Genomic DNA, 25,246 nt, shown 5'->3' with positions numbered 1-25,246 from the left:
AATGGCTTTGAGGACTCTGCCTGTTGTACAAAATGAACTGAACCAGAGTTATGAAGACATCATTGAAACATGGTGATTGTAGGGGTATTATGTTTCACCAGAAATATGTAGTTCAGAAAGATTATTTAGATGATTTGCATTATCCTAGGCTATTTTTGTTGTTATGTTATCTTCTTGATATTGTACTATATGACAGATTTATGTCAAGATTTTAAACTGAAATAAACATGTTGTATATTCCAGGAAAAATCTTCAAATGATGGCATTCGTTATTGTAAACACTAAACATTTGAAAACAATAATTACACCAGAAAATGAATTCATGACGTTTTTTTGTTTCTTACTTTAGTTCATTACAACGGGGCTAAATCGTCTCCGAAACATTGGTCATTTCCTTTCTGTTCTTATACGTGATTATTTATTGTTGGCTTCAGGTAGATTTTTGCTTTAAAGTTACAAATAAAAACAACCATACCTTGTGACTCTTGATATTATCCAGTCGGTTTGCATTGTGTCATACAAATGTGAATTCTTTCCTCTCTCAAGTTTATCTTATAATCCACTGACAAAAGGCCTATTTGGTATGATACGGTTTGGCATTGTGGGTATTTATATTACCCATATGTAAGACTTTATCCCACTATCGAGACGGCCGCAGGATAATTTGACATCGGCGGAGAGGATTCCCTTCTCTTCGCAGAAAGTGTCGTAAATTGAATGAAAATGCCACTGAAAGAGAACACTAGGCGCTGCAGGAATATGAAAGAAAATGTCCATCTTCGTAATTACATACAAATGGTATTTTCATGTTCCGAGGCACAACAGACCTTTGTCGATGTATTATTAAAGACAATGTAGCCAACTAAAGCCTTTTCATTATTATCATCCATGGTGCTGTGGGGAGGGGAGTAATGCTAACTGTTTGTTGCACCACCGCTATCTGTGCCGACACACAACAGATGTGAGGAGCTGGAACTAGCATGCTGCAAACATCGAGGAGCTAATCACAGGTTAACCTTTTGTGTGCGAGCAACAGCATAACCGCATTACAGCACGATCCTCTGTGCATTCGGGCTCACGTGTCTGACATGTATCCCCATGCCTGTTACAAATTATTTTGGATAATGTAATACGGTGATAGCACTTTGCATAATTAAACATTACCGATTTTCAGATATGCACGGCTAAAGTGTTATCTGGGCAGTCTTTACCATGAATCAAACCACTGAGATGGAAGATTAAAGCCAGTATCTCAGAATCAGTCAGTCAGTCAGTCTGTTATGCAGAAGCTTTTTCAGTTTACTCACAAGACAGGTTAGTAAATTCCTCACCTGTTTCGGAATAGCGATTTCATCTGAAAACAATCACTTACCTGTCACTACACACCGGTTCTTTATTATCACATCGTACACATCGTCACTTACCTCTGTAAATGAACTAGCAACGGTTTCAAATATTTAACAAGAATGTAGTAAAAACCTAGGAATTGTTTTTTTAGCCAGTTCAGGTATCCGATATATGTGAAAAAGGCGAGAGAAGCGATCGACCGCACACTCAAAAGGGTAATTGCAAAACAACATTTGTTTTTATTAAAACTTGATTAAATGGGCATAAATACTTAATAGTTTAGAAGGGGTGACTATGTGGCACTGATTCAAGCTAGAATAAACATGACAAAACACATGAAAAAAAAAACACTTCATGATGTAAAACTGCTTAAAAATCATGGTCATTGCGCAGTTAGAGATAAAACCTCCATCTGCTTCCTTTTTCATTATCAGGAATCAAATAACTTTTTAAAAGCTGTTATCGTTCACTTTTTTCAAAAAAATCTTTGGAAGAGAAACAAACATCCAAAATGTGCCTTAATAACATTAAAAAAATCCATGCGGATCAAACACTAAATAATGCATTAAGAATAACGAGTTTACATTGGAATATAATCGCCCAAAAGATTTCTCATGGAATTAAAAATTAAGTGTCTACTGAATAAAAAGTGAATAAGAAAAAGAGTCCAAATAAATAGTAAAAGATATAGTCGTGTTTACGTATGATTAGTTAGTAAATAAACCATCTCGCTGGTTAAACCATCTGGATGTTAGAAAAGAGAAAGATGGGTGAGATTTAGATGTATGTCCGCGCGATGACCGAAGCTGACCAGCTGCCATGTCTCCTCCAGGACGTTATCTGACCTGCTCATATCGTTAGGGGTCATCACCGTCTGGTCACTCATCGCCTTGGCTAGACTAGTAGAGAACCGTTCTTCAAGAGACAAAAAAAGAGATTCGAATTACCATCCTCTATCACAACCTCCTATTTCACAGACATCTTCCATATGGTGGCAAGATTAATAACCTAGGAGAAATGGCCGATGCGTTGAGATAAATATCGACAAAATCTTAGGTTGAAATGATACCCGTGACGGGCTGTCTTTGATCTGTCGATGACGCCGACACCAATATCAGGGGGAACATTGTTAATTTCCTGAACCACAGGCTGTAGGCCTTGACTTACAAACAAGATTAGATAGGTTTGACGCTTGTGCTTAAAGACTCAATGTCCAAACCGTTTCAGTAATGCTCGTCAAAGGACCTAATCACATGAAAAGAACAATATTTTCTCTCACAAAAAAATCTTAATTCTACCATCGATTTCATGTTTCTATACCAAAGTGACCGTATCAGCCTTCAGTTATCATGCTATTCTCTTCAAGAAGAGACAAATCTATCGTAAGGTCACTTTAGCAGCGTCCGTAAGGCAATTTCAGAAACACAAGTGTCAATGAAGTTTCCTGTAATTCACAATTTTGGAAAAAAATATAGCTTTTTATGGCTGTATTTTAACATGCTGTATAAAGAGAATCATTGAAAAATAAGAAGAGCCTTTCATTGAAGGCTGATATAGCGTGGGTCCTGGAATGACACGTTTAGAGTTATCGATGATGGTTGATGTCTTCTTGAAGAAGTCAAAATACGCCTCCCAGCACAGCCATCGGTATTAGAATGATAGTAATTGGAACTAATGCCTCCGATGTTGCACTGATATCCTTTGGAAAATAATGGTCTTTTACTGTTCACGATAAAGTTGTCGTTAATTGGGGCTACTTTAGCATTAAATACACATACCTTTTACTGACGTCTAAAAAATTTGACAAGTAGCAGACTAATGTATACCGCATTGTAGCGTGTGAATATAACGATTTCCTCAATCCTGCAAGCGACGTTACTGTAGCAATGCTGGGGGATGTCAAGTACGACAAGCCAATAATTTGCTTCCAGAAATGTTCCATGCATGAGAAAAGAAATCGTTACAATGGCTTGTCTTCTGAATATCATCACACCTCGACGCGAAGAGGGATTTATTGCGTGTGCTGCACATAGCGTGGTAATAGTGAATAACGGCTTTCTAGCTCTCATAACCGGCGTTTCAAAGACAATGTCCCCGCTTTGTCGACATCTGAAAGCCTGGAGAATCTGGTCATTGAAAAGCGAGTTATAAAATTCAGAAAGCTATTATCAACCCTAGAGGGTTTCCTTGACGATTTGTAATTCACGGTCGTGGCTGTACTGTTCACCCTTTCTCTCCACTCAACTTCTATACATTTAGATTGTCTATTGCTGCAAGCTTCGAGTCCAAGGGCATATGACAACCTTCGTCTGTTTTGTCAGAGATCTTTGTATGCGCCGAGACAAGCGATTTACACCAATACTTCAACAGTTTTCCTACCCGAGTAACAAACTATCAATTGGACACGCTCATCAAACACAGGTCTACTCTAGTTTATTTATACTATATTTGATGTTGTTCCTGAATCTTCCACGTTATTAATAAATTATTGTTTATATTCACACTTCATTAAAATATTGGTTGGAACCATTCACCATGCGTACGCGCGGATGAGATGGCTGAGATCCTCTATACCTGCTTCTCTGGCGAGTTATAGGTGCATGTTTTATTACGCCTGTCTTATCGTCGCATAAGGCTTTCCCGTCGTCTCGAAGTCTCAAGAGGCTGTACCTTTGTGCAAACCACTTAACAGAACGTAACGTTGGAAAAACAGCTGGATTTGTTTTTGAATGACAGGCGTAGTGGCATCGTTTTTCCGACCAAATGCACAAATAATTGAGTCTGTGGCTGGTGTGATGGCCCTCCGGGGAGACTACGGTCTAATGTCGCTGTCAAGAAAGTGAGATTCAGTGCAAGAAAAAGTACTCGGTGTATTTAATGATTGAACAGCATTTCACTTCACTTGAAGGTGCTAATCTAATTCAAGAGATCGCCTTGGTCGGTCAGTATTTGAGAGTGTTATTTGAGCCAACCAGCGAGAGGAGTTTGTCTTAAGAGCTCTCTCCTGTACACTATTGGCTCAAAACAGAGGTTTATGGCAAAACCGAGTTAGACACTGAAGGAGACCAGACGATAGTTGGGCAAAATTAATTCTTAATCTGCCCTCTAAAAATCCTGTACTCAACGACAACGTCAGCTGAAAACCAATGCGAACTTACCGACTTGGCTCATGGAGGTTTAAAAGCGAAATGTCAAGCGGCAACATGTCTTATCGTACCCATCGCACGTGAGCAGTTTTCGCAAGGATAAAGACGGTATAAACTAACAAGTGTTAGGCTGTCATGTGAAATACTGCTCTGTTTGTAATAAACCGCTAAAAGGAGGACCCCCCTTGTCAAACCGCTTTATACCAAATTGGTCGTGAAACAAGCATTCCATGAAGTGACTATTTTCTGGGGATGCCTGAGTCGCCTTGTCCCCTCAGGGTTCTTCTTACGCGGTACGAGCGCGCGACACTTTTACAGAGCGGATCAATAAGATTAGGAGCTATCCTACATTAACAAACTAGGCTGTTTGCTAACTGCTTATTAAGTAACCAGGCTGTTTCTGACTGCTTATACACCACCCAAAGACACGATTAAGACGGGGTTCCCTTTGGCGGGAACACTTTATTATTGGAAGAAGACGACCCTCTAAAGCGCACTGATTTAGATTACAGAAGATCGAAAATAGCGAATGTATTTAACATAGCCGTCTTCCAAGAAATATTTGAGAGGACAGTTGTCCATTAATAAACTGTTAATTGAATTAAGGGATCTGAACCCGTACATATATGTACCACCTGACGCCTACAGCCGGCGTCTCCCAGACTTAGGATAGAGTTCCAGCATATGTTCTTCATTGCAAAATAAATTGTTTCCCGTCTCCCTGGAGAAAGGCAGCCAGCGGCTAGAAGTGGTATGAAATTGTTTCAAAGAACAGCTCCCAAAGCTACCGAGACGTAATTAATTCTGGAAACTATGTTTTGAAAAGTACTTCATACCTTCATTAGATCCGAATTTGCCACCTGGGTTTTATAGGGCAAAGGCTGTTTATCAGTGTCGCACACGTCAGATTTACTTTCCTAATGCGGACCACTTTCAAAGCATGGTAAGTAACACTACGCCAAAAAGACGTACAGCGTTTTCTCACACCTGAACACGACTTCTGGACGCACAGTGTTCACTAACAACCCAGTCACGCCACTCTTTTGTTTCCATCCATCAATGTGCATGTAATAGTGTCTTGCTATAATTAACCCCGCTACTGGTCTCCCGAAAAATCCCTTGCTGTGGTAAATCGCCATCCCGATCTCTGACGGAACACACGGAAAACAAGCCTGACTGTTCATCGCTGTGAGGTTCGGAAGGGTGGCCGCCTTGTCAGGTTGTGTTGGCGATGAAGAGTATGAGTGAAAGAGGCTCCATCATGAAAATAATAGTTTCTGGGAATCAGAGATCAGTTCTTTCAAAAGTTCTGGTTGAGATTGATTTTTGGTGAGCTTGTCAGCTGGACATATCACAAAGGGATGTATCGAAAATAATGAAAGTTATTTTGTCCACAGTTTGTGCAAAGGTAACATAATAAAAAACGATATTACCTTTTTTCAGTCCTCGTTGAGGCCTGGGGCCTAGTATTTTAGCCCAGGAAGTCGCGAAGCCGTTTTTCGTAAGGGGCCAAGTCCTCTTCGTTCTCCAATCCGTATGACGATCGTTTTCCAAGGAAATCCCTGATGCGCTTGTCAGGTGTGTTTTCATATGGGCTGTATCTTGGGTCAAAACGCTTGCCTAAGAAGTCTCGGATTCTTTTCCCCAGGAAGTCTCTTATCCTCTTGTCTACTAACGTTGGTTCTTCTATTTCATCGGCACTTCTTCTGGGTCTGTGAAAATTGCCAGCTTCTGGATCAGCGGACACGCTGGATGTTAGCAGTAAAACAGCGGCGATGGTTGCAGCGCATAATAAATAGAAGGAAAGTCGAGTCATGATCGGGCTTTTGTGTGCAGAGTCTTGAAAAGTATCTACAAGAGACCGTGGCCGTTGAGCGGCTTTCGGAGAAGCTTGTAGCGTAGCGGCTGGGGAACCGATGGAGTTCTGAAGGGTTTCTCTCAAGTCCACACAAACAGGACGGTTCCTCAACTTCTGATCTCCCGGTCTCGTGCTCTGACGGAGATTCCCTAGAATTTATGTACTGACTGGTCTCATTAATTATTCATGCTAATTGATACCACTGGTGATAAGAGCGGCTACACCGAGTGAGCATGCCGGGATTGATCTGAGGGAAAGGGGGCTGGGCTCTAGTCGAGGAGCCTGCCCACCAAAAAGCATATCGATTTAGTGAGCGTCAGGTGATAGTTTACCACCGACAGATCTACCCACGACACTGGATTGACTGGTGTCAGAGGTACAAGCAATACGACGGTTCTCTTTGACTTTTCATTACAAGGACCACATCCACACACAAAGCCACATTAGTTGTCCGGTCTGTGATTCAATCGGTTAGGCCTCGTTTTCTTGGGATTGTAGTTTCATTAAAAAAAGCAGCCATTAAATATGTTCCGAATGAACATTGAAATACTATATCCAGTCGCCCAACACTGGGCCCACATTAACTGTATATTAGTTAAGTAAGATCGATTATGGTTGATACGATACGGGCACGTCCATCACGTTGATGCTTCGACGCATATCCTTCGTCGTTAGCCAGACTGTGGACACAACCAAAATATCAATTAGCATTCAACTGCTGCGCTCTGTTAACCATACCGGTAGTGGCTGTTATATCTTCTTGTGATCATGGCATAACTTCAACGATCATATATTCTTTCTGAGGCTGTGTTTTTAAGACATGGCTATTTCATAAGGCATTCCATACGAAACTAAAATTTGAACTGGTGTGATCTTACCTGACCTGGTTGCCTGACGCCTTACCATAATCAAAAATCTCCGGGATTATTTATTTATTCATTTGATTGGTGTTTTACGCCGTACTTAAGAATATTTCACTTATACGACGGCGGTCAGCATTATGGTGGGTGGAAATCGAGCAGAGCCCGGGGGAAACCCACGACAATCCGCAGGTTGTTGTGATTTTTTATGTGTATATCTCATTAAGATTGAAATAAAAACGTTTATATCGATCAGTTTATAAAATATATATCGTTTTAGCTTCAATAAAAGTGCTTTATTTCTAGCAGAACGATCAAGTGCTTCGGCGATGAAAATAATGACAGATAGTGAGAAACGATGGCTGTATCAATTTTCCTGCTTTGTTAATTCCTTGTACATGTCTCATTGTTTTTTTAAGTTCATAGGATAAAGTGTGGTTGACCAGCCTGCGCAAATTCGATGTGGGCATCATATGAAATATCGAAAAAAAGCTTGCTGACTGCCTACGCTATTATATCGATAGTAATCAGTAATCAGTACATTACCAGATAATATCACTGATAAATTACATAAAACGACATACAATTAACAGCATTACTCTTCATGCATTAAATAACTCACATCAGCCAACTTGAAAAAAAAGTTTCTTTAATCCTTTCATGTTTTAGACATACAAACCAACTGGCTTTAATCCTCCTTTGTTTCCTGCGGTGTCGGTAATCCTCGTGATCTGGATCAGAGGTTAAGACAATGGGAGATGGATGATCACTAAGTAAGAAGATTATTGTCGCACCTAGCGCGAGCAGTACTCAAACAGGTATCACTTCTTTTCCAATAATTGATGTGTACTTTTAAACATCTGACAAAGTAACCTGTCACTTTTTGAACAGTTCAATGCATAACATATGAATTCGCCATCACCGGCGCCAGTCACTCATTCTTTATCAAGCAACAAGGTAACTTTGGCATTATTTTCAGTTTTCATCGTCCTCTGTAGCAGGTCAGAGAGTGCAAACATCCCGTAGCTGTTGTTAAAAGTTCACTCATTGGACCACAGAAGAGACACAGCCAATGGGATAACGTGTATCAGAGCGACATTCATTTACGGGCATAGCGAAGATTGATCGAACTAAAGCCGAATAAACTCTGAATTTGTTTCATACCCACCAAGCCTTAACACCAGAGTTTGTATATATTTAAACCACAATTTCCCTTCCCTGCTGTTAAAAAATTTAGCCGGCCCGTCTGGCTTTCTTATCGCAACTCCCTTCACTTTTGCAAAGATTTCGCTTCATTATTACTACTACCTTTAGTATGTGATTATATAATGGATATTTTTTTTCGCTGGAATTATTTCTCGCGTAAATTATTGACCGCGAAAATTAGTTCCACGCGAAAATTGAGAACAGTACATCCCAATGCAGCAGGGAAGAGATAATATCCTCAATATTTATTAAGGGCTATATATCCCCAATGCGGCATGGGATAGATAATATCCTCAATACGACAAATACTTTGGAACTAAGTCGTTGGCATTCACGAAGAAAAGTCTTGGAAACAGAAGTTAGCTTTCCTTTTATTGAACATTAAAGGTTGCTATACTTCAATAACTCCTGCCGTCATTTGATAACTTTAATATGTCAGACATCCCCGAAGATCATAAGCGGACGTCTTCATGCTTAAAACATCATAGCAAAAGAAATGTTAATTCTTTGTTCGCTATATGGTTGTCATATTTTTCACCAACACCCGTAAAAATCTGTATTTATGATATCATAATGCTCCATTATCTCTCACAATGTCGGTGTTTCAACAGCTGCTAAAGTTTACCTTCCACAGAACTGGCGCACAAACTTCCTGTTAACCGGATCATTACTACAGTCTAACGACTGACATATAAGCTGTTTATAATAAAAGACCCCGACATACACATTTATATTCGAGATAAAATAACAGGTTGATGAAAACATCATCCTATGGATCTTCAGATCTTTCCTATCCCCAGCGAAGATAGCGCTTAGGTAACAATCAATTCACATCCCTCTGCTTGTCACAATCACCATCGTCAATGTAATTGATTTGTTTCTACAGTCAAGACTTTGGGTTGTGTATATATGGGTCGAATCGCCTAAAAACTATTGTTGTGCAACATTTAATACTTCGGGTTGTTCCGAAAGATACTGAATATAAATCCCCTCCAGCCTGGGTACTGAAGTGAAGTCAAAGAGTAGACATGGTATGGGAACGGAAGAGTGCATCAGTGGAATTGATCAACCGGGCTTAGAGGGCATTTCCCAAATCCGCTCCGGACCAGAATTATCCAAGACTGGCAGCAGCTTTTCCCCATAATTGACCGCAGTGGACAGAAAAATACGTGTTCTTGAAAGCTAGATGGCTCTGTCGTTTGTGTCGATTTGTGGCGGAGTAAATGTCAACAGTCCTCCGTTACAGTGGGCCAGAGAAAACATCTCGACCTGTGAGCTATTTAGCCGACATTTTTCTGCCAGGTATGCTCGACTTAAGCAGATCTTTTGATAGCTGAAGATAGGTCGGTTGGCATCTTGCCCACCACCTGACCAACTGTATTTACTGTACCGATGTTTGCCTCGTAGCTACAATTGTCCAGAGATTCCCTTCGCCAATTAATGTCCCTTTACAGATCGATCCCAGAAGGCGACGGTGGGTTTGGTTTTGGTATTCCCTTTACCATACCAGGCCAGCAAGGACCCTAAATAATCCTCGGTGAAAAACAAGCATCTGTCCAAGAAGGTGTGGACGGACTTATAATGCAGGAACATGTCTACTGACTGTACCCTCACACAACCTTCGGTACCGCCAAAAAATGATAAGAAATATATCTAACACCGAACAGACAAAGTCTATATCACTCTGCAAATTATCTGAATACATGGCATTTGTCCATAATCCTCAAATTCGTGTTCACACACAAAATCGGTAACGTGTACAAGGTAAATTTCATAGATGTTAACCAAAAAGCATTGCATAAAAGTTCTCTATTGATCAAAAGCAAAACCACTTAATTATAAAATGTATCAGAACAGAAGTGGATGGACAGCCGTGCAGGCCGGAACTAATCATAAATATTTAAGTTAAACGATAATCGGGTTAACAAAGTCGCTTAATTAAAGTGGAAGAACCCCTGTCCTAAATCGATTCACCTAGGTGAATGAGATGTGGATGGGGTCAAACCCTTACATCCAGCATACCCTATGACACGGATTTTTTCGCCTACATGTCTTAAAATTGGCATGAAAGTATTACCACCTTTTCAACATCATTGTTATCTGATAACTGGGTGTGTGAGTCAGTTACGGGTGTTGATATGTACAGCACTGTGTTAAAGCGAGATATGGTTGATTATTGTTGATGTAAAGCTACGCCTAATGTATATGAAGATAAATATATTATATGGAGGTAAAACCGATCTGTCAAGAAAAATGACTTTATTCATTTATCTCTCTATAAGGTCGTCTGTCCCTCTAGAAAGTTATGAGCACATTTTACTGTTCGCCGCACAAGGTCGTCTGTCTCACCCTATGTTATGAGCACATGTAAGTGTGCTCTGCACAAGGTGGTCTGTTTCATCTAATGTTATGAGCGCATGTTATTGTGGGCTGCACAAGGTGGTCTATCCCATCTAATGTTATGAGCGCATTTTAGTGCTCGGCACAATGTGGTGTGTTCCATGTAATTTAATGAGCGCATGTTAGTGTGGGCTGAACCAGGTGGTCTGTCTCATCTCATGTTGTGAGCGCATGTTAGTGTGGGCTGCACAAGGTGGTCTATCCCATCTAATGTTATGAGCGCATTTTAGTGTTCACTGCACAATGTGGTCTGTCCCATCTAATGTTATGAGCGCATTTTAGTGTTCGCTGCACAATGTGGTCTGTTCCATCTAACGTTATGAGCGCATGTTAGTGTGCGCTGCACAAGGTGGTCTGTTTCATCTAATGTTATGAGCGCGTGTTAGTGTGGGCTGCACAAGGTGGTCTGTCTCATCTCATGTTATGAGCGCATGTTAGTGTGCTCTATCCCATCTAATGTTATGAGCGCATTTTAGTGTTAGCTGCACAAGGCGGTCTGTCTCATCTAATGTTATGATCAAATGTTAGTGTCCTTTCTACAATGTGGTGTGTTCCATCTAATTTTATGGGCACATGTTAGTGTGGGCTGGACAATGTGGTCTGTTCCATCTAATGTTATGAATGCATGTTAGTGTGAGCTGCAGAATGTTGTCTGTCCCGTCTAATGTTATGAGCGTATGTTAGTGTGCGCTGCACAAGGTGGTCTGTCTCATCTATTGTTATGAACGCATGCTTTTGTGTGCTGCACAACATGTTAGTGTGGGTTTCTCCAGGTGGTCTGTCCCATCTAATGTTATGAGAGCATGTTAATGTGTGCTGCACCAGGTTGATCTTTCGCATCTAATGTTATGTTAGTGTGCGCTGCTTTGACCTTAAGTTGTCCCTATGTGCTTTTAAGAAGGCAAATTTCAGGTAAAAAGTCACACATGACGACCGAGGAATTCCTCGTGGGGCTAAGAGGGTTTTTGTAGTCCTTGTTGTGTTTTAGAAGACAAACTGGAACACTTAATTGCCAGCAACTTTAAGAGGCAGGTGTTTGGGTATTTTAGTTTGAGAACAAGAAGATCTATAGCGAAGTTCTAACCATGTTTTGCTAACATCATGCTGAGTACATTAGTGTTCAGGGAAATTTGACAACGATCACTTTGATTTAATTTCCACACGTGTAAATAAAATTGATTTTTGTGTCGTTTATTATTCATTCTGCCGCGGTAAATTATCTCTAATATATGTGGTCAGCGAATAGCAGTGATCATTAAAAAAACACACGGGAGCCATTGCTATCAGGGATGCCCGAGGGACGGCTCCGGAAGAAGAGGCCATGATGAAGCTCAAACCGGGGAATATGGAAGGAGTGAGAATTGCCCGACTCATGCCTCCGACTACAGACCTCTGGAGGGCATGTCCGGCTTCCAGGACGCAAAGTTTCTCCTCAGTGCCTGACAGTGCGGTTATTGGCTGTTAAACCATCGCTGTGATCAATCAATCCGTAAATTTTCTTTTTAATGATATCACTTAATTCCGGCGAGGTGGGGTTTGGCCTGTGATTGTACCATAGTTGCCCGTCCCAGGTGAGCGCGGGAGATGTGTGGAAACGTTATACGCTTAAGTAGCTGGGCTCGGCTCTCTTGCCAACAGCCCGACTCTACATAACTAGCGCCACCGACAGATGCACAACTCTGGTTTCAGCGCTCAAATAGCCTTTCGCGGGGAAACATTGACAGTATAGAGAGATTAATTCAAGTTGTGTTTATTGAAAATAGTTTTGGGCTCTAGCTACTCTATGATGCGGATACAAAAGAAAGCACCCAGCAGGAGGCATGCTCCACTGCAGTAAAATTAGATATGGACTGAATCCCGCCATGGTTTTAAGATCGTATTCTTCTGCATTGATACTAAACATGGCTACTGCATCGGCTGCCTGTTAATTGTAAACATAACATTAACCATAAAATTTTTCCACAATTGTTGAGGCATAAAAAAAACAACAACGCTTAGATCAAATAGTGGATAGAATCCATGCAACAACGGAAAACCATAACGATCCGTTAGTTTTACTTGCTCCACCTTTTTGTTTCAGTTGAGGATAAATAATGCTATTTGCGTGTCCAAGTTATCGAACTGCATGAACAAAGAATTTGTGACCTTGAACATTTCACGCCACTGTATGCAGCATATACAAAATACCTCTCTCATTAAACCTCTCCAAAAGTGCAATGTATCTTACTTAATTTTTTTCCAAGCCGTGCTTCGCAACAAGCTATGATGAATATTACAGATTTAAATATTGCAATGAAAATTAAAATGATACTACAAGTTTATCTCATGTTTTGGGAGAAAAAAATGATGAGCGATCAGTATGCGACTTTAAAAAGCAGAGAATATCTTTTGGCTATAAGATTATGTAAGTATTATGGCACTCGTTTTCAACCCACCCACAATTGAAATCCAAATCGCATTACGCCTGTTGGTAGCTCAGGTACAAAAGCAAGATTATCCACCTATGTTTTTTAACAGCATGGTAATAGCCAATCGCTCATGTAACATTATCATTAGATGATATTAAGAACAAAGTGTTCTACAAAGTGTTTTTCGATGCAGTGTTATTTTTCATGTACATGTATTTATAGTCATGTCAATATATATACCCTTATTTAAAACGCCATAATCACCCACAACTTTTCCTTCATCTGCTTTGTTAGGAATATACACATTTGTCAGTAACTTAACACATTTTATGTACTTGTATACTGTATATATGATCAGTTAGTGAAGCGCTACATTTGCAGGGTGTCATGGAAAAGCCGATTGGCGAGCCATGTTGTCTGTCTTCGACGCATTGATATCCACAAACGAATACGAGCCTCAACTAACTGAGGACGTACGCAAATGAAACAAAAGCGCACTCAAACAAAATTCAATGAGTACACTCTTCCGACCATGTTAATAAAATTATTAAGCCTTGAAATAGCTGTGGTATAAAAGTACACTTAGACAAACTGGATTCATCTAGTCGCCTGGAAAAGTGAGGTGAGTGATTGTAGTCTTCATATTGGATAGCGTTGGACCTCCGACGTGAAAATGGCGAAGTCTTCTGTCTGAATGTCGCACTTTGTTGTTTTAGGAGAGACAGATCAGTGAAACGTTTAGCGCTGAATAAGATAGGTATGATAGTAGATATCCCGTGAAAATGACAAACAAGCGTCATTTTCTATAAACCAGAGCATAGCGTGTCATTTAAGCCCAAGAAAGTCAAACATTTGTCTTCGCCTGGGTTTCAATTTAATTTGACGTGTCCAGAAGTGCTGATGTGTATTATCATAGGCCCCAAATGGACAACTGAGCTGAAAAGTTAATGTGTGTTTTGATAGACCCCCAAAATAGACGACTGGGCTGAAATGTTAATGTGTGTTTTGATAGACCCCCAAAATAGACGACTGGGCTGAAATGTTGATGTGTGTTATGATAGACCCCCAACATAAACCGCTAGGCTGAAATGTGAATGTACTTTGACAGACCCCCAAAATAGACAACTAAGCTGAACTGTTGGTGTGTGTTTTGAAAGACTCGCAAACAGACAACTGGTCTGAAATGTCGGTTTGTGTTTCGGCAGACTTTCTAAATACACAACTAGTTTTGATAGGCTCCCTAAGTAGATGCATATTTTGATAGATTCCCCACGTAAATAAGTAGGCTGAAATGTTAATGTGTGTTTTAGTAGACTCTCAAATAGACAATTGGGATGAACTTTTGGTGTCTGGTTTGATAGGCCCCTAAATAGACAACTGGACTGAACTGTTGGTGTCTGTTTTGATAGACTCTCATATACACAACTAGGCTTAACTGTTGTTGTGTTTTGGTAGACTCTCAACTAGACAGCTGGGCTGAACTGTTGGTGTCTGTTTTGATAGACTGTCATATATATAACTGGGCTTAACTGTTGTGTTTTGATAGGTTCCCAAATAGACAACTGGGCTGAAATTTTGGTGTCTGGTTTGATAGACTCTCATATACACAACTGGGCTTAACTGTTGCCGCGTTTTGGTAGACTCCCAAATAGACAACTGGGCTGAACTGTTGGTGTCTGTTTTGATACTCCCAAATAAACAACTGGACTAAGCAAAAGTGATTGGACATGTTTGATAAACTATGCTGTCAACCTTCGCTGATATCACTGTATTTTGGACCTTACTCAATAGGGGATAATCCAATACTACTTCGTAATGTATTGTTCTGACAGATAATTAATTTGCCCGGGAGACAGTTTGGCTGTTCGTGAGCATTTTTTTATAAGACAATTACCAGGCAGCTTTTTTGTCTAAAGAGGAAGAAATAGTTGTTTTTCTCACAGCGGGCATCATGCTGCAGGCATTGCTCAGGGGCACTGGGATCAGGGTTCGGGAGTTGCCAGAAGGATCTGATCGTCACTACATTAGTGGATAATTCCACTCAAGCGCCCGTGCATATATTAGATAATTGTGTCGTATCCGTCACACAAAATATCAGCTATGTGAGTGATATTCCACCATACGTTCAAATATTCCATCTGAATGTTTTCAGAAATTGAAATACGCCTAAAATGTATATTTTCTACTTGTGGGTTGTCAGTGGGTCTTATTAACAGCGTATCAGATTTGATGATGAGAGAAATACGCCTCTAATTGTGTATCGAAATATATAGCTACTATATGCTTTAACACCTGCGTATAACATGCACAAGGCATTGTACTGTATTTGTTTTTTCACATAGTTGTCATACTTTTTTATGATTGGTTAAAATATAACACGATTCATTTTTCCGATGGCTTTATCTTTTCTAGAGACTTACGATATGCTGAGAGCAAAAAAAAAACTATGATTAAAGAGTGTAGAGTGCTTTTGTCTCACATTTATGTGGTCACTGGTTCGTCCCACTGAACATTGCCCCAAGAGAATCTATCTTTGCATCATTCTGGACAGGTGATCGTGATCATTCTATAGGCCCATTTGATACAGCCCACCTAGCCTCATTGACTCGGGACAAATGACTTTCTCCGCAAGGGCAAAATATTACTCACAACACACTGCCTTTAATATTTTAACATGGCCATCCACAGGAAGAAAACATTGTGCCAATCTGTCAGGCACTGTTATCTGCACGCCTTTCCTCAGGTACCGTCATGTAACAGTCCGGTAGAAAAGACATTAAGCCCAAGATGCATGAATCTATTCATTCCGAATGCTCACCAAACATCTCTCAACGCCATTTCCGAAAGAAATGTGTAACACACACACACACCCTCTATGGGAATCAGACCGCGATCCTTTCGGAGCCATCTTTATATAAAAACATAGAATGAGGTTTGAATCTTTGTATCTTCGCCAAGTTCCAAGCTCAGAATAATGTTTATTTTTTCTTACGAATCTTATGAGCCAAATTAAGGGTAACGAATTCATTGTACAATGTTCAGTGCTAACATAGTAATACCAGGTGTTATGGTCATGATTTTAACAAATCAAGCTGTTCCTATGCTGAAAGCCACATTAACAATAAGAAGCCACCTTGATCTCCTTTCTGTTGTTTGTGTTAGGTATGTTTTGCGCAATCTAGACACTGATTAATGTTGGAAATAAAAACATCTCAGAAACATTTGTCACTGCTCCTGAAATGACTGAGAATAACGGTCTTTGCTGATATGTCAACATTAACCCGTTTGTAAAAGCTCATTTATAAAAGTAATATCGCAAAGTGAGACTTAAGACGTGCACACAAGAAAGCTTTTGTTTCATATCCCATTGTTAGTTTTTGGCGGCAGACATCCATGCATGCCCGTGCATTCCAGCAACATCAGTTACAGGCATAAAAACAAATAGTTTGCTAATTACCCCACAGATGCTTTAGTCATGCAGTTTGTGTAGCAGTTGAGCATTTAGCAAAAGCAAATATATAGGGTCTGAATGCGGTATTCTTTGAACCAATTATCCATATCAATCTTTAAGGATATATTGACACAATGAACATTAGGATAACCTGCATTCACCCCACCTTTTGAGTGTTTTTGATGAATAGCTGCTTTCCGTAATCCAAAACTTTTCTAGCAAAATGACAAAAATACGGCTCTAACATGCATTTGTTATCGTACGTCATGCACCAGGGCTAAATTGTAGTATCCGGTTAATAATTATGCTTCAAAATATTTTGAACTCCGATTGCATGGTTTACATATTTTTCTGTAATTAGAAATATACATATATTCAAAATGACATCCCCTGATATGTTTGGTTTGAAGCAACGATGATTTAAATGAGTTTATTGCATTGCTTTAATGAGACTAATTCGCCTGCAGGTCAAGAGCGTAAATATAGGCGCAGAGAGACACTTTGTTTTCGGTAATAGTATTTACAAATAACCAGCCAACAAACATAATGAAAGCTGATGTTTTCATGCTAATCACCTGAACAAATAGAAATATTTTTACAATTTGGATTCATCCTGCACAATCCCCTTGGAACAGTTCGCAAGAAGGCCTCTGTGGCTAGTTAACGATTAATGGCGATATCATTTGCCTGTGTAGGGTAATTCCCAAATTGCTAAAATGAGTTCAAACAAAACGCGTGCATTTCTTTTGAGAAGTGGTCGATAGATGTACCGCGCCAATTATCTGTGGCTACATAAACACAACAGTTAGAAGAAGAGGCATCATTAGCGCGTCCGTGACGTTTTTGATGTTTCCCAAACTCTTCATTAAGATAAGTTAATGGTTACATACATTTCAGAATAACAGACTACGTCTTCCAGGTTTTTGTTGTCAGGACGCCTCCATACATCAATTAGGACTTCTCACTGGGAGAAATAAAACTAGCCTGTATATTATGTTCCCAAAATGCGATGGTCTGAAGTTTTAAAGGTTTTTAAGGCATTCTGCGATAATAACTGTATACTTCAACGGATTGTCATCTTGATTTCGCACTTGAGTGGTGCATCAAAAACGCCAACTATAAAATATAATGTGTAACACTCTGTTGCATTCATGCAGCTAACCTTGGATATTTTTGTCCTCTATGCCCGCAACTTAAGCAGTATTCGGGTATATTTAGTCAAGCTGAGAAAACACAAGCCGTTTCCACGCCTACCTGGGGAGTATTGAATGGTAAAAAATTTGATTATCTTGTGCAGACGCCAATCTGCCCACACAGTCAACCGTCATGGGTTATAGGATGGGCTCTTAAATTCAATCATTCTCGAAATTATTGGTTTACTGACTGAGGAACTTATTGATTTTAAAGCACACATGTATTATGTTAAAATGTTTCACTCCTTATGTACATGTATAACGTTTCACGGACGTATTGCTTCCTTACTAAATGTAAGGGAAAAACCCCAAATACTTACAGGATAATCCTGTAATTCTATAGCCTTGGATTCGTGTACAGAACATCAGGCGAGATTTCACCGACAGATAAAGAAAAACTTTTTATTCCAGGAACTGTGACGATCAGATATCGTGATTTCGAGCAAACTGGCTAAAAAACGTTTAGCTTGTTTGTGCTGAAAGTTCAGGAAAATGCTTTTGTTAACTGAAACAGATAGCTCCACCAATTATTTATCGAAAAAATGTCTATACTAATTTATACTATAAATTTATACTATAGACGCTTACTGGGATTATTTTTTATTAATTTTGTTGCATATACCTCACATATGTCATTTTTATACTACATGGTGACCTTGCAAACTCGGAGCTTTTCTTGAAATATTGTCTTTCAAAGGGGTTGGCTTGAGTGCTCGTAGCCGTGTCTAGTACTGCCTTGTACAGCACACTTACAAATCGTGTGACACCATCTGTCCCTGTACAGCACGCCCTAAAAAACTGCATTCTGTATTATCTGGTATAGCAAGCTATCAAATACGGCATGCTATGAAACGCATCCTTTCGTGACAGCATCTAGTTCTGTGGTGTACAGCACGCCATGAAACACGGTACGCCATGAAACACAATATTGACGGCGTCTGAAGCACAATCTAAAGCACGCCATGAAACACAATCCGCGACAGTCTGTCATACTGTCGTGTACAGCACACCGTGAAAAAGGCTTCCATGACAATATCTAGTAATGGAACATATCACGCTAAGAAATACTGAGTGTGTATAACACTCCATAAAACACTTTGGCGACAGTCATGGTACACAGCCATTCGTGACAGTGAATGATACTGTCTTGTACGGTCATGATACACGGCCTTCTTGTGATAATATCTACATGTAGTACTGTTGGGTACAGAACGCCATGAAACACAGCTTTCCCTGACGGTGTCCATAACTCTTGTGTACAGCACATTATGAAATTCGGCCTTTCAGGACAGTGTCTAGCACTGTAGTCCACAGCACGCTATGAACTCGGCCTTTCGTGATATCTAGTACTGTCGTGTACAGCACGCCATTAAACATGACCTTCACGCTATGAAACAACCCTTCGTGACTGTCTGACTGTCGTCTAGAGAACGCTATGAAAACGGCCTCTTTGTTACAGTGTCTACACGTATTACTGTCGCGTACAGCATGCTATAAAACCGTCTATTAAACACGGTCATCCGTGACAGATTATCTTACTGTCGTGAACAGGACGCCATGAAACACGGCTTAACGCAGTTCGAATATATACAATGCTCCGACTGAAAATTTCATAGAAGTGGAATTTGTTTATCTCTAGTGCAAACTTATAACGTCAACTAACTGGTACGCTTAAAGGGGAAGGGGGGGGGGACCACAATATAGAATAACATCGGGGTTTGCGGATATTATGTTCCTTGTTGTCGATGTCGACGGTCAATTTCGCCTTACGAGACCTGTCTTTTCTACGTTATACATTTTTTAAATGTTTTACATTGAAGGCTCTGGACTGATCATTTATGTATATATTATCGAGCCTGAAGTAACAATGGCGTTCATATGGTAAAAATGTCGAGTGCAGGTAAATGTTTGGAGTTCGATTGGCCCCTCCTTGGGAGAATTACTTCTACATTAGTAAATTTACAAAATCGAATTCTTACAACTAAGACAGGTTCCTTTGCATGTTTCTTGTGTTAGGTTTATTATCTGGGACTTGGAAAATGAGGAATCGTTATCAGTTCGCTGGGGCGATTATGGCTTATCTAGGCCTATGCACATCTGTGTCAAGCAAAACATGCTAAGTGTCGAAATATGAATTGTACTTATACAAATGATTTCTCCAAAGTTTCGTACTAGTTATATTTTGTGTTTGTTAATCAAACTTTTATAATCTAGTGTAGTATGTCCCATTTTATCTCATCTTCTGTGACAAATCCAACAAATTCAACTGCATGGTGAATTCAACATTCCACGAGGAAAAATGTCAATACTGCATAATTTAAACTTCAAATAAGTTTCCTCTTATTAAACAATGTGCTGCAATGAGATTTTGTATTGCTTGGTTTTATTGATTCAGTGATTTCATTGATTTCATTTTCTGTAATGATCTATGGGGGAATGAAATGTTGCGGAGAAGAGTGACCTGATACGGCCCAGACATTTTTTTGAAACATTGGCAAGAAGGCATATATCTTCACTCATGCAATGACGAGTAAGTCGAATTGAACTCTTTCGATAATTACGATATAGAAACAGTGAGGAAAATCAAAAATGTTCTAGTTACCAGCTGTTGTTTTCACATGATGTTTACAATGCGTAGGTTCATGTATCTCGGAACATCGTTAACGGAGAGTGACGTTCCCGGCGAGGCTTTGCTCTAAGCAGCCTCCGCTTAACAGTCTGAGCAGGAGAGCTTTGGGAACCGACTATCACGATAGTAGAAAGTTCTTCTACCGTTCATTTTGTACTTTTGATTAAAGCAACCTAGGGTTGCCTCTAACTTTTGCTGATGTGTCCAGTGTGGTTTAAATATAGAATGTGGTTTAAAATGCTACCACTAATAAATTGTGAAGAAAGAATTTAACTACTGGTGAAGTGTGGCCATTGGAAGAATTTGAAACTGTTCAAGGTATGTGTCGGAATGTTATCCATGTTTTAATCACCTGCTATGTGCACATACGTTGTGGCTTGAGTCTAAATATCATCATTAGAGCTTTACGACTAGTCACTGGTTTGGAGGTCTACGCATGAATGAATGACATACAGACTATACAAGTCGCTTATCAGTTAATACTAAATCGGCATCTGACAACGTTTACACACATAATGGTATAGATTATCACGTGCTAAACATCACACATATCTGTTTCCGATGCCACTGAGAACTGATTTTCTCCGGAGTGATTCAATTTTTGTTCGAATTGCACACATGGATATTTAACATACTGTGGTACTAAATGTACTTCTACATAAAAGCAGATCATGAAAATTAGTATTTCGACACTCTTTTGCTCATTTCGTGTGGATGTGACTTTTACACTTTTGACATTTTTAGGTTTGATGCAATTAAGAAGTAAACATGCTTATTGCTTTCCCCAAAGCAAACTTTCAACATGTCTAAGATGAAATTAGTTATTGGTTAGAAACACTATATCAAGTCAGAGGTAAATTGAAAAGCTAACCGTTTCGAACTCTTATCCCATCCCAAATCTGTTTCACACCTTCTCCACAACAGACCGGTCAAATCCTTCAGTTCTATGCTCTTTTCAAAGATCCCTGATCTGTCTAATAGGATTAAAAAATATAATCATTCCATATTAAATTATGAACTCCCCGAACGAGTATGTATTGATGGGTGTATGGTGATTTCATAATTCCACTTAAGTTGCTAGTCTATGAACAATTTCGTTAAGAAAAAGCGTAAATCTTTAATAACCTTCAATGTGAAAGTATATATGGCATGCAGCATGAACTTATTTCTGAACTTCAGCGTACTATTTCTAGCTAAAAGTAAGACCAAACACAAGTTTCACCGTCACCAATATTCAGCTTTATAGGAGTAAAGGTTGCCCTGCTAGCATGGCCCAGTGCTATCCTTACGGAGAGAGGTCAGCTAGTCGCTGGTAAAATTGATGTAACGTGACTCTACATGTAACAAGTTAATACCCTTCCATGACAAAACTGAAAAGCAGTAGCAGTATCTATCTATAAACCAATTTTCAGTAACCCAGTGCGCACGGTTTCCGGTCACGTGACATTCGAAAAATTACAAAAATAACAAACTGAAATTGCAGTTTACAGAAAAACTATACATAGGAGAAATAGGAGAAATGTGGACTCCAACTGTGCCAAATATAGTAAATCGGCATTTAGTTTATCTTTTAAGCACTGCATTTAATAGGACACCTCAACGATTTTCGGTACACACACATTATATATACAGCTTTACCGCTATAGCGGTTTTCCGTCACGTGACCTCCAAATATGGGGAAAATCGCACCTTCTCCGGTTTTAATCACCATTCGCAAAAAACTGTGCATTAGAGAAAAGAATCATCAAACTACATCAGGTAGCGTACTTAAAATATTTAACGTAAGAGAATTTTGGTCACGTGACAAATTAGGTAGGTAATCAGTGCATTTTCACTGTTTTCAAGACATAAAATGATTTTGTATGCTTCACTTCCGTCATTGTGTTCTATCTGCATAACAGATTTCAGCTCAATCGCATGAATTCTTCGACAAAAAGACATGTAAACGCCTTTCATCATGGCAATATGACGGAAAATGTAGGTCACGCTGAAAATGAAATATTTTGGAGACAAAATCTCCAAAGTGCACATCCAAAGTGAGCTGGATTTGAACCTGAAACTGCTAAATATTACGTGCCAAAAAAAGAACAGGGAATGGTAAGGAGTAGACTGGATTTGATCCCCACGCAGCCAGGACTTTTTTGTCATTTTTAGCAGTTTTTAGAATTCACTTTCAATATAGGTACAGCGATCCACCTAAAAATTACAACTGAAATTTCCTTTAGAGGTCATGAGCTGTTTTGGAGAAGACGTTTTTTTAAGCGTGTCAAATAAAATTCAAAATGGCTCTTTGATCACAAGGCTGGCTAAACAGCACGAAACGTCAAAATCTGCTTCAAATGTTTATTATTAAACCCGCAAAGTTGGTTTCTTTCTACCTTTAACAGTTTTCGGGATGTTTCAATTTTACAAGTTGACTGTGAAAAATAATAACAAGTTTTAAACGTAATTTGCGAGAAAACTATCACTCGTATCCCTGCGGCCGTACAGTCAAAAATGAAGACCAGTAGTTGATCTATCTACTGACCAATTTTCAGCTTCACAGCGACTACGGTGTCCGGTCACGTCGCATTCGAAAAATGGCACAGAAATGAGCTCTAATTGCAATTTAAAGAAAAATTATACATCGTAGTAAAAACTAAAACTACGGTTGTCTCCAGAAGGTCAAACTATGTCTAACTGCTGTCTTGTTTTTATTTCTTTAATTTCAGGCATGGGTCGTCACGTGACTTGAACGACTAATAGCGAGCTTCCAAATTTCTCGGCCGATGTGCATAAACTTTTCAATCCTTATACTCCCAGTGGCCTTGTAGCACATCAATTTTCAATGCACTCGGATCACCACTTCTGGGGAAGATTTTTTTTTTTAGATTTCCATTCTTCTCCAATATGGCCGATAACTGGGTCACAGGTGGGTAAAGTTTTATACTCCAGCAGGTAGCTCAAGCGATTTGCTAAAAGAACAAAAAATAAAAAAAAAACAGTTGTCAGAGAAGAAGAAAAATAATCCGAGCGAGAACAATAGTTTTCCTAGATGAAAGCCTGGAAGATAACCTCAAACTTGCTTGATAGTTTGCTGGCCACTTGCCTGTGCTCTACTTTAAGTACCCCGGCTTGCTCCACCCAGGAAACAATCAAACAAATAAAATGGTGTCCCTTAGCTAGTGTGCATACCAAATGTTTTGTATTTCAATGTTTTCGTAAGTTTTGGCTTAATATAGCCTGGTCTCTGAATGGAAGGGTTATACTCATTTTGGATCAACATTTAACAACCGTTGTGAATAGCCTTAGTTAAGTCTTTTATTTAGAGCACCTTTCCGACGACTTCCGGTATCTCACCGATACAGCGTAGATTTCTTTCCGTTTGTAAGGTATCTCAAAAAGAAACAAGAAGCCATTCGTTATATCTTATTTCATATGCATATGGTTTATTTCCCTGTGCTGTGCTTTAAATGTTTTTGACGTAAAGTGAAATGTTTGTTACCTGACTTAACCAAGTTTTGCCAATAAATTGACATTAAAGCTGAATAACATCGGTGTTCCTGTATTACCAGAACGCGTCACTTCCTTCTTAATGACCGCTAAATGCAGTAAAGCTGCAATTTTTGCCTCAGAAACACGACAGCAGGCGTTGGCGTTTAGTTAGAAATGCTTCATACTGGCGCCAATTTCGCAACGTTAAGCATATCAAAGATCACAGAGCCGCCAAACTGGCATCTTCGGTCTGGTGGGGTCCAGTGGGCCCACCAACAGTCTGCGAAAGAATCTTTGGAAATGGCATCGATTCCATTTAAAACTTTGTTCGACTTGATCACGTGATCTGTTGACTCCCGTAGGAGCGGAAATCGGGGACTTGACTGAGCAAACAGTACAAATGTATATTCCTCACGTATGACTAGATGAATAGCAGCAAATAACAAAAGCATGTGGCAGTAATGCTCTGAGTTGTCTTGGAATGTCAACTGAATAGAACATTGCCCGAAGAGCCGGAATTCTCCTCGTCTAACCAATTTTATAATCTACACTCTCCAGTTTACTGTGATGTTTCCCTCACCATGTCATTTTCTCAAGTATCGCTTTCCTCTGGTACTTCCAATAACGAGCGCAAAACCAGGACAGTCTCCATTAAAGAACTCTGAGTGAGATCAGAGCAAATAAACGACTCTCCCACGGGCTCTGAAAGATACGGCGGGAGAGGTTATCAAGCAAGTCTATATTGGAACGCAGCATAAACAATCCGGGAGTCCACTTTTCAAACATGTGTGAGCAAACAGATGGTCTCGACTTTGGAAAGAGCGGTTATTACACCCCTTGCCAAAAAAGACGGCAATGAAGAGTTGTAGCCAGATATCCGCAACTACTGAATAGTTATGTCACAGAATTCACGTCAGATTATATCTTAAACCAATTTATACCCAAAGTGAAATCCATTTGTAAAAGAACAATCCCCCCCACTATGATTCTGGCCGCCGTCGCATAAGTGAAATATTATGGCGTAAACACCAATCAAACAAATAAATAAATATAAAAAAATACAAATAATTATTCAACTGCATTACATGCAAACGCAGACTCCAAGCACATGAAACCCAACTGTATGTAAAAGAGATAACACATATGTACATGTTATCCAAAGTACATAAATACAGAGAAGCCTATGAATATAACTCCCCATATACGTACTGTAATACACATTGTTGCATACAATAGCGGAAGAGCCGATCTCTCGTTTCCGTTTAGAGACGAAC

General features: G+C 39.6%; 1 long non-coding RNA gene across 1 annotated transcript; it reads right to left on the bottom strand.

Annotated features, from left to right (window-relative positions):
- Window positions 1–1,563: 1,563 nt before the first annotated feature.
- Window positions 1,564–6,468, bottom strand: LOC135471288 (uncharacterized). The gene is made up of 2 exons (XR_010444425.1): window positions 5,330–6,468; window positions 1,564–2,262 (listed from the first exon to the last, which is right to left on the bottom strand). It is a non-coding gene; the product is annotated as an uncharacterized LOC135471288 (long non-coding RNA).
- Between the last annotated feature and the right edge of the window lie 18,778 nt (window positions 6,469–25,246).

The sequence above is a fragment of the Liolophura sinensis genome, chromosome 7, assembly GCF_032854445.1.
Source record: "Liolophura sinensis isolate JHLJ2023 chromosome 7, CUHK_Ljap_v2, whole genome shotgun sequence".
Lineage (NCBI taxonomy): Eukaryota > Metazoa > Mollusca > Polyplacophora > Chitonida > Chitonidae > Liolophura > Liolophura sinensis.
The sequence above is the reverse complement of the archived record's forward strand: the minus strand, read 5'-3'. Positions and strand labels throughout refer to the sequence as shown.